Raw genomic sequence first — 11158 nt, 5'->3', positions numbered from 1 at the left:
GGGATCAAAAGAAAAGAACCAAGTAGTCATTAATTAGGTGTCAAAAATAAATCCAAGAAAGTAAATGTTTTACTTTTCATAGAGGCTGTCATATGGGACCCATGAGCCAGCAGCGTCCTCAACGTTTCTAAGGCGGCTGGGGATCGGAAAAAAAAAGCGAAGTAGCCATTAATTAGGGGTCAACAATAAATCCAAGAAAAGAAATGTTTATTGTTCTTAGAGGCTGACATGTGGGAGCTATGCGCCAGCAGCGTCCTCACCGTTTCAAAGGCGATCGGGGATCCAAAGAAAAAGGCAAATAGCCAGAAATCAGGGGTAAAAAAAATCCAAGAAAAGAAATATTATTGTTCATAGAGGCTGGCATGTGGGACCCATGAGCCAGCAGCGTCCACAATTTCAAAGGCGGCACATGATCGAAAGAAAAAGGTAAGTGACCAAAAATCAGGGGGTAAAAAATCCAAGAAAAAAACTTTATTGTACATAGAGGATGACATGCGGGTCCCATGAGCCAACAACTTACTCGACGTTTCAGAGGGCCGAGGCGGCATGAGATCGAAAGAAAAAAGGAAAGTGACCAAATATCAGGAGCAAAAAATAATCCATGAAAAGAAACTTTCATTGTACATAGAGGATGACATAGGGTCCCATGTTGTAGCAGCGGTCTGAACGTTTCAAAGACGGCATGAGATCGAAAGAAAAAGGCAAGTGACCAAATATCAGGAGCCAAAAATAATCCAAGAAAAGAAACTTTTATTGTACCTTTGAGAGTCGGCATGAGATTGAAAGAAAAAGGCAAGTGACCAAATATCAGGAGCCAAAAACCTAGAAAAGAAACTTTTATTGTACATAGAGTATGACATGCGGGTCCCATGACGCTGCAGCATCCTCAACGTTTCCAAGGCGGCAGGGGATCAAAAGAAAAAGGAAAGAGCCAAAAAGCAGAGGGTGAAAAAAATCGAAGAAAAGAAACTTTTATTGTTCATAGTGGATGACATGTGGGACCCATGAGGCAGCAGCATCCTCAACGTTTCCAAGCAGCAGGGGATCGAAAGAAAAAGGAAATAGCCAAAAATCAGAGCGTGAAAAATAATCCAAGAAAAGAAACTTTTATTTTACATAGAGGATGACATGTGGGTCCCATTTTGCAGCAGCGGTCTCAACGTTTCAAATGCGGCTTGAGATCAAAAGAAAAAGAAAGTAGCCCGAAATTAGGGGGAATAAAACTGCAAGAAAAGAAAGTTTATTGTACATAGAGGATGACATACGGGTCCCAAGGCGGCAGGGGAACAAAAGAAAAAGGAAATAGCCAAAAATCAGAGGGTGAAAAAAATCCAAGAAAAAGAAACTTTTAGAGTTCATAGTTCATAGAGGATGACATGCGGGTCCCATGAGGCAGCAGCGTCCTCAACGTTTCCAAGGCGGCACACAGGACCAAAAGAAAAAGGATGTATCCCTGCTGGGCCTTTTGATCAAAAAATAATCCAAGATAAGGAAGATATAAATTGGGGCTGCCTGGCCATCTGGGCCTTCTAACCTGTTGAACGTCTTTTGACTCGTACAATTTCAGCCCACTCCAAAACAAGAAAGTCCTATGCTTCGCAAAAAACAAAAAAAAACAAGGAGATTCATATTAGTTCATTTATGTAAAAATAAAGATTTAATTTATCCATTTGCAATAGCTCAGAGCGAAATACACTTTTTATTGTCTGCAAAATAATCAAGATATCACATGTTTCTTGTACGGGGAGGCTGACATCGGGACCCATGAGCCAGCAGCGTCGTCAAAGTTTTAAAGGCGGCAGGGGATCGAAAGAAAAAATAAATCAAAAATCAGTTGGTAAAAAAATCGAAGAAAAGAAACATTTATCGTTCTGAGAGGATGACATGCGGGACCCATGTGGCAGCAGCATCCTCAACGTTTCCAAGGCAGCACGGGATCCAAAAAAAGGCAAAATAGCCAGAAATTAGGGGTCAAAATAACTCCAAGAAAAGAAAGGTTTATCGTCCATAGAGGCTGACATGTGGGACCCATTAGCCAGCAGATTCTTCAACGTTCAAAGGCGGCAGGGGATCAAAAGAAAAAAGAAGTAGCCAGAAATTAGGGGTAAAAAATAACTCCAACAATGGAAACTTTTATTGTTCATAGAGGATGACATGCGGAACCCATGAGCCAGCAGCTTCCTCAACGTTTCAAAGGCGGCATGGGATCGAAAGAAAAAGGCAAGTGACCAAATATCAGGAGCCAAAAATAATCCAAGAAAAGAAACTTTATTGTACATAGAGGATGACATGCGGGTCCCATTTAGTAGCAGCGGTATCACCGTTTGAGATGCGGCAGGAGGTCGAAAGAAAAAAGGCAAGTGACCAAATATCAGGAGCCAAAAAAAATCCAAGAAAAGAAAGTTTTATAGTACATAGAGGATGACATGCGGGTCCCATTTTGCAGCAGCTGTATCACCGTTTGAGAGGCGGCAGGGGATCGAAAGAAAAAGGCAAGTGACCAAATATGAGGTGCCAAAAATAATCAAAGAAAAGAAAGTTTTCAACGTTTCAAAGGCGGCAGGGGATCAAAAGAAAAAGGAAGTAGCCAGAAATTAGGGGTCAAAAATAACTCCAAGAAAGGAAACTTTTATTGTTCATAGAGGATGACATGCGAGACCCAAGCGCCAGCAGCTTTCTCAACGTTTCAAAGGCGGCATGAGATCGAAAGAAAAAGGCAGGTGACCAAATATCAGGACCCGAAAATAATCCAAGAAAAGAAATTTACTGTACATAGAGGATGACATGTGGGACCCATTTTGCACAGGACCAAAAGAAAAATGAAGTAGCCAGAAATCAGGGGGTGAAAAAAATCCAAGAAAAGAAAGATTTCAATTGGGCTGCATCTGGACATCTGGGCCTTCGAACTATCCTGCTGGGTCTTTCGACTCGTACAATTTCAGCCCACTCCAAAACAGGAAAGTTCAGTTTTTTCTCAAAAAAAAACAGGAAAGTCCTATGCTTCGCAAAAAGAAAAAACAAGGACACTCAACATATAAGTTTGTTTATGTAAAAATGAAGATTTAATTTATCCGTTTGCAATAGCTCAGAGCAAAATACACTGTTTATTGTCTGCAAAATAATCAAGATATCACATGTTTCTTGTACTGGGAGGCTGACATCGGGGACCCATGAGCCAGCAGCGTCGTCAACGTTTCAAAGGCGGCAGGGGATCGAAAATAAAATAAAAAACTAAAAATCAGTTGGTAAAAAAATCCAAGAAAAGAAAACATTTATCGTTCTGAGAGGATGACATGCGGGACCCATGAGGCAGCAGCATCCTAACGTTTCCAAGGCGGCAGGGGATCAAAAGAAAAAAAAGGAAATAGCCAGAAATTAATTAGGGGTCAAAAATAAATCCACCAAAGGAAACTTTTATTGTTCATAGAGGATGACATGTGGGACCGACCTGCCAACAGCGTCCTCATCGTTTCAAAGGGGGCAGGGGATCAAAAGAAAAAGGCAAATAGCCAGAAATTAGGGGTCAAAAATAACTCCAAGAAAGGAAACTTTTATTGTTCGTAGAGGATGACATGGGGGTCCCATGAGCCAGCAGCTTACTCAACGTTTCAAAGGCGGCATGAGATCGAAAGGAAAAAACGCAAGTGACCAAATATGAGGTGCCAAAAATAATCCAAGATTTATTGTACATAGAGGATGACATGCGGGTCCCATTTTGCAGCAGCGGTCTCAATGTTTGAAATGCGGCTTGATATCAAAAGAAAAATAAAGTAGCTAGAAATTAGGGGGTCAAAAAAAATCCAAGAAAAGAAAGTTGATGGACATAGAGGTTGACATGCGGGTCCCATGTGCCAGCAGCTTACTCAACGTTTCAAAGGGGCCAGGGGATCAAAAGTAAAAGGCAAATAGCCAAAAATCAGAGGGTGAAAAAAAATCCAAGAAAACCAACTTTTATAGCACATAGAGGATGACATGCGGGTCCCATGAGCCAGCAGGTTCCTCAACGTTTCAAACGTGGCATGAGATCGAAAGAAAAAGGTAAGTGACGAAATATCAGGAGCCAAAAATAATTCAAGAAAAGAAACTTGATTGTACATAGAGGATGACATGCGGGTCCCATGTGTAAGCAGCTTACTCAACGTTTCCAAGGCGGCAGGGCATCAAAAGAAAAAGGAAATAGACAAAAATCAAAGAGTGAAAAAAAAACATAGAAAATAAACTTTTATAGCACATAGAGGATGACATGCGGGTCCCATGAGCCAGCAGGTTCCTCAACGTTTCAAACGTGGCATGAGATCGAAAGAAAAAAACGCAAGTGACCAAATATCGGGAGCCAAAAATAATCCAAGAAAAGAAAGTTTTATAGTACATAGAGGATGACATGCGGGTCCCATTTAGCAGCAGCGGTATCACCGTTTGAGAGGCAGCAGGGGATAGAAAGAAAAAGTCAAGTGACCAAATATGAGGTGCCAAAAATAATCCAAGAAAAGAAAGTTTTATAGTACATAGAGGATGACATGCGGGTCCCATTTGGCAGCAGCGGTATCACTGTTTGAGAGGCAGCAGGGGATCGAAAGAATTGACTGCCAAAACCCACCGGCGGGCAGCGACGGTCAACACTGTAGAGCCGGGAACAACCTAGAGCTGCGGCTGGCTGAGGTCCCTCCGAGCGACGGCCCGCAAAGCACTTCTGGTCACACGTCCGATGCTGAGTGCAAGGGCGTGCCACCTGACCTATACCTGGTCAGGAAGGTGATGGAGATGCCTCGCTTAGTTTCCTGCATGGCATACACGTAAACATTAAATAAGAGCCTCGATCGGCTCTCAGGTCATCCTGTGAATCGGCTCAAGGAGCCGATCCACCCATGATTCGTTCGGGGTGAACGAATATATGGTGGTCCTGCTTGATCAAGATAAAGCTAAAACGATCTACGACGATCTGGGGTTTTCACCGCATAATCGGATCATCCTACTCACGATTGGGCCTCGCGGCCACGCACGGTGATCGTAAGCCGATCCTAGATAGGGCCTAAAAACCAACACGAGGTTGATCCCCGGAACATCCTGTCTAGGACTAGCGAACGACAACCTACGTGCCGCTGGATCCTCCAACCCTTTGTAAGGCCTAACTATTGCAGATATTAAACTAATCCTTGTAGAACAAGGAGCAACCGTAACGGATCGGATCTACTAAATTAAGATCAAGCGGGGTGCCGCCCCCACACCTGAGATAGGTGTGAGGGCGGCTAGATATGCAAGGGTTGCACTACGATAGCATATGATACGAAGAACAATGCTAACCCTAACACATCTATGATAACTACGTTGCTCGCCATCAACAAGGCTTCAGTACGAGCAACGCATGAACAACGTGGAGCTTGTGCTGCCTAGATCGCAAGATGCGATCTAGGCAGCATGTCGCTTACCGGATAGAAACCCTCGAGACGAAGGAGTTGGCGATGCGCCGAGATTGGTTTGTTTGGTTGAACGTGTGTTGTTGTTTATTCCATAAACCCTAGATACATATTTATAGTCCAGGGGACTTTCTAATCGTGGGAATAATCCCCACCGTACACGATACAAACTCTAACTTCCAATCTAAGATGAAATCTACCATAATTAAAGATACACGGGCAATCTAGCCCAAATTCTTCGCACAAGGCCGCTTCAGAGATAATCCACGTGTAATCTTCCAAGCCCATCTCTCTTACGGCCCACCTCCTGATTTGGCCAAAATCTGGTGATAACACATGCCCCCCTGGTTTTGGCAATGATAATTCCAAAACCACTCTGCTTTTCCTCCGAAGGGTCATGTCGTGGCAGAGCAGAGCCATTTGCAGCATCTATCATCATTATGCCCTGTCTTCTCAGCTTCTCTGCAAAATTCGATAGCTCTGGCATCACCTCTTCGGAAACTGTAATGGCATTAATTCCCACCAGGCTTCTCATTATTTAACCGTGCCGACTGATTAACTCTCTTTATCCCCTTCCTCTGTTCCAGCCATCGGCACCCAAAAAACCCTCTCCTCCTGTAGCCATGTCTTCCTCTTCCTCCTCCCTCTCAGGCCTCCCCCTCCAATCCTCGCCGAAGAGGAAGAACGAGGACAACCTTCACTCCGAGATGAACCCCCTCTCCTCCGACAATGAGAAGAAAGAAGGAGAAGTAGCAAAGGCCAAGGCCTCCCCCTCCGCCAAACTCCCGCCGAAGAAGCGCTCCCGCATGTGGGCGGACAGCGAGGACGAAGATGATGACGAGGAAGAAGAAGAGGAGGATGAATCCTCCTCCTCCATCGGGTATCCACCGACCAAGCGCTTCCGCTCTTGGGCGGACTGCGAGGATGATGATGATGACGAGGAGGACGAGGCTCCGGCCAAGGGCTGGGGCAGCAGCGACGAGGAGCTTCCTGGGAGCAGCGCCGACGACATCGACGGCGGTGATGACGAGGACAGCGACGACTAGTAGAATATGACTAGTAGTAGCAGTGCACTAGGCACCAGATCCCTCTTTTGAGAGCCATCGGCTCTTTCTTGTAAAGCCGCTCCTTTGAATTAATGAAATTGTTCTTTCAATTCATCCTTCAATTACTCCAATTTCATTCCTTCCGCCTGTTATGCAAAGACCGATAGCAACGTATCGGATTTCTTTTCTTTTGGACGCCCGTGAAGCCGGACTCACATGCCGATTAGCCCGTCAGTCAAGCACTTCTCAATTTCAGACCGCGATTTTAATATCTGACCATAATTTTTCGCGATCCCTTAGCCGATGACTACTCATCGGCTATTTTGAGAATCCAGTCCCTTTCCTTCTCTTGCAGCGACTGGACGGTCCAAAACCCGTAAAAGCCGACGGCCTCCTCTCCCGATTCCTCTCCATAGCCTCAGCAATCTTCTTTCGCAACCTGAACTGCTTTCAGAGAGGATCATGATGCAGGGTCAGCCGATGCAACTCCAATCGGTTTCTTAAGAACCAAATATCCATGTAGTCCGTTGCCCCCCGAGCCTTCATCAAGGCGAGAACAGTAGTGAGCCAACCACATGTGCCACTATCGGCTTCCGAATCGTAATGCATAACCAGCCGATTTCAACAAAATCGGCTCTCTAAAGATATTTTAGGGCGAGCTGCCCCCCGAGCCTTAATCAAGGCAAGAATACTGGCGAGGATGCATAGGTCGCTGATCAGCTTTCTTCTACTGAACGTCGATGTTGATGTGAACTTTGAGCATATAGCCAGTAGGCCTTGGTCTTGTGTAAGTGTACTAGAGTCGATGGCTGCGCATCGGCTTCGCCTCTTGCGCAAAATTTTTTTTTTTATCTGGCCAATTTTTCTTAATCGGCCCCCCAATGTTTCACTGTACGCATGTTTACACATGTTTATCTGCACATGTTCTTTATCTGACTGTATGCCCCCCGAGCCGAATCTGCCAGATGACTGCAGATATCGGCTTTTATGGTTAGCCAGGGTACTGCACTTGCACGTCGGTTCCGCGAGGATTCGTGCTGACTTTCATCTGCCGACATGGCCGCTGCCCAGTGGATCGACGCTGAACACAGGCAGAACACGTAGTGAAGATAATTTTGGCCGATTGCTGGAATCGGCCTCCATATCCATTGACTGAAGGTTCTGTAATGTTCCTTCATAAACTTTTTGGGGCCGATCACAAGGATCAGCCTCGCCCCATTTGCTCATTGATTTAATCTTGCTATTCGGTCAGGCTGGTGGATAAAACCAGCCCAACCTCTGACTTGATACGCCTGCTGTCGTCCACCTTGAGTGCATCGTAGAATCGTGGAGCACTAAGCTCTGTCGGAAGGACGAGCACCATGTTCGTGCCAGCCGATGTTTCATCATCGGCTTTCTTTTGCCTGGGACGCCACTCCATTTTCCGTGGACGACCCTCTTCATCCAGGGTTCGCTGAACTTTCGCAGCCAGATCAGGCCGTGCCTTCCTTAGCGTATGCAGGTATAACCTTTCGGCTTCCTCCAGGCCGCGCAATCGCTGAACCCTGCGCTTTTGTGAACGGCTGAATCCGTCAGGGCACCACCTCGGACGGTGGTACCTGTCTTCTTCCTCTTCTTGTCCCTCGTCTTCGGAATCCTCGGGATCTGCCCACCGAGGGGACTCAGCACGTTTGCTTTGTGGCGGGAGAGGCCCTAAGCGCTTGAACACAGACACGTTGGCTGCCTCCTTCTTCTTCTGGTTGCATTCTGGGCAATTGCCGATTGTGGGCAATCGGCTCATTCCTGAATCCCAGCAGTGTCTGAAGAAGGGGCAGTCCCGATGCTGGCGTTGTCATCTTGCTCCCTTGATTGTTCCGTGGCACGGCGCTCGTGCTCCTCCTCATCGTGATCGTGCCGACGATGTCTTCTGGCTTCTCTAGCCAGACGATCTCTTTCATCATCATCGCTGGATCGTCGGCGTCGGTCGTACTGACTCACATACTTGTTGAGGAGGTGATCAGAGAGGGGTCGCTGATATCTTATGTTTTTCACCTCTCCCTCTGTGACGTAGCGCTTGCCATCATGACGGAGCCGATCGCGTGGAGCGGCCTCCTCTGTGTCCTTGCTACGAGAGCAGCTGCCCTCGTCTCCGTCTTTGCCAGAGTGGTTCCCAGGTCCTACCATGTTGATGCTGAACGAGGATCCTGGCTGGCAACCTTCAGGGTAAGTGCACTCCACCATATTAACGGCGGGAAAGGGCTGGGTGTCGACCTTCATGGCGTACTGGTTGAAAATTAGACGCCCTTTTTCTATCGCCGCTTGGATGTGCTGACGCCATACCCTGCAGTCGTTGGTGGCATGGGAGAGCGAGTTGTGCCATTTACAGTATGGCTTTCCGTTCAGCTCTTGCACCGTGGGGAATTTGAGACCTTCAGGAATCGTCAACTGTTTCTCCTTGAGCAGGAGGTCGAAGATTTGCTCAGTCTTGGTCACGTCAAAATCAAATCCCCCTGGTGGGCCTGGTGGCTTTACCCATTTGCAGTGGCACGGGGTTCCTCCCCGAGTCCATTCAGCCACTGCTACCTCTTGGTCTCCCGCAGAACTTCGTCTTCCTCGCATCGACCAGGACTACCGCACGCTTGAACTTATCTTGGTACAGTCCGGTGGCGCTGTTCATATCTTGTGACAGTTTCTGAACCATGTGCGCCAATGAGGGATAATCTGCTTGGGAGGCCATGTCCTTGAGCTGTGTTGCAAGGCCTGCTACTGCCAACTCGACTGCTTCTTTTTCAGTTATACGAACCGAATAACATCGGTTCCTAAGATTCCTGAAACGCTGGATGTACTCTGTCACAGTTTCTCCGCGCTTCTGACGTAGTTGTGCTAGATCGGCAATGCCAGACTCGGAAGCCTCTGAATGGTACTGCATATGGAACTGCTCTTCCAACTGCTTCCAAGTCCGTATGGAGTCTGGTGGCAAAGAGGTATACCATCCGAAAGCCGATCCCGTGAGGGACTGTGAGAAGAGCCTCACGCGTAGCTGATCCGACACTAAAGCCGGTCCTAGTTGCGCCAAATATCGGCCGACGTGCTCGATGGAGCTGGAGCCATCTGATCCACTGAATTTGGAGAAATCAGGGAGCCGATATTTAGGTGGCAGCGGGATCATCTCGTAGTCGTCGGGGTACGGCTTGGAATAGCCGATTGCCCTCCTTTTCGGCACCATGCCGAACTGGTCTCTCAGTATGGTACTGATCTGATCCGCTGTGCTGGCTGCAGGAGTTGAATTCTGAAGATTCGCCGGGGTGGCGTACTTAGCCAGCCATGCTTGCTTTTCCAGCTTTGAGCCAACTGTAGGAGCTGAGCTCTGGAGGTTCGTCGGGGTGGCGTACTTAGTTAGCCACGTCTGCTTCTCAAGCTCTGTCGCTGACGTTCCTCCTGTTCTCCCAGAAGTCCCTGATGTTGTGGCCTGGTTTGTGAGTACCCAGTTGCCACAATCTGGCACATACGTGCACGCGTACCTTTGAGGGATCTCCTTGGGCGCCTCGGGCAAGAACTGGTAGTCACTAGGGTCACCACCAATCTTGTAGACGACGAATGCCGGTGTAGCCGGCACTTCTGGTGCTGCCAACGCATATGGCAGCGGTGGACGGGACTGGAGTGGCAACTCCCCTTGATGCGTCCCGAGGGCTGGTCCTGACGGCGAGTACTGGTGCCTCATGATCTCCTGGATCACGCGAAGAGCGACACGCTCCAACGTGTTGACCAGGTTCTCAGAGTGACGGTGTAGCGAGTGAGCCACCAAGTAGTTGATCTCCTGCCGCAGGGACCTGGTGCGTTCCTCCGACGGGGCAGAGAGGTCTATCCCATCAAGTGCACCTTGCGGTGAGAACCCCTTCCATCTGATGCCATGTGAACGGGTTCTCTGAAAAGAGCCGATGAGGTCGGCTTCGAGGGTGACTTTGATCTCGTCATACCTCTTCTTGAGCTCGTCGGGCAGCTCCTCGTAGGTGACTGGCGTGCCGTCCGCCATCTCAGATGTAGATGGCGATGTGGTTGATATAGAAGCTGGTCCCACCGGGCGTGCCAGAATGTGTTGACTGCCAAAACCCACCGGCGGGCAGCGACGGTCAACACTGTAGAGCCGGGAACAACCTAGAGCTGCGGCTGGCTGAGGTCCCTCCGAGCGACGGCCCGCAAAGCACTTCTGGTCACACGTCCGATGCTGAGTGCAAGGGCGTGCCACCTGACCTATACCTGGTCAGGAAGGTGATGGAGATGCCTCGCTTAGTTTCCTGCATGGCATACACGTAAACATTAAATAAGAGCCTCGATCGGCTCTCAGGTCATCCTGTGAATCGGCTCAAGGAGCCGATCCACCCATGATTCGTTCGGGGTGAACGAATATATGGTGGTCCTGCTTGATCAAGATAAAGCTAAAACGATCTACGACGATCTGGGGTTTTCACCGCATAATCGGATCATCCTACTCACGATTGGGCCTCGCGGCCACGCACGGTGATCGTAAGCCGATCCTAGATAGGGCCTAAAAACCAACACGAGGTTGATCCCGGAACATCCCTGTCTAGGACTAGCGAATCGACACCCTACGTGCCGCTGGATCCTCCAACCCTTTGTAAGGCCTAACTATTGCAGATATTAAACTAATCCTTGTAGAACAAGGAGCAACCGTAACGGATCGGATCTACTAAATTAAGA

The sequence above is a fragment of the Lolium perenne genome, chromosome 7 (assembly GCF_019359855.2).
Source record: "Lolium perenne isolate Kyuss_39 chromosome 7, Kyuss_2.0, whole genome shotgun sequence".
Lineage (NCBI taxonomy): Eukaryota > Viridiplantae > Streptophyta > Magnoliopsida > Poales > Poaceae > Lolium > Lolium perenne.
This window is presented reverse-complemented; position numbering follows the sequence as displayed.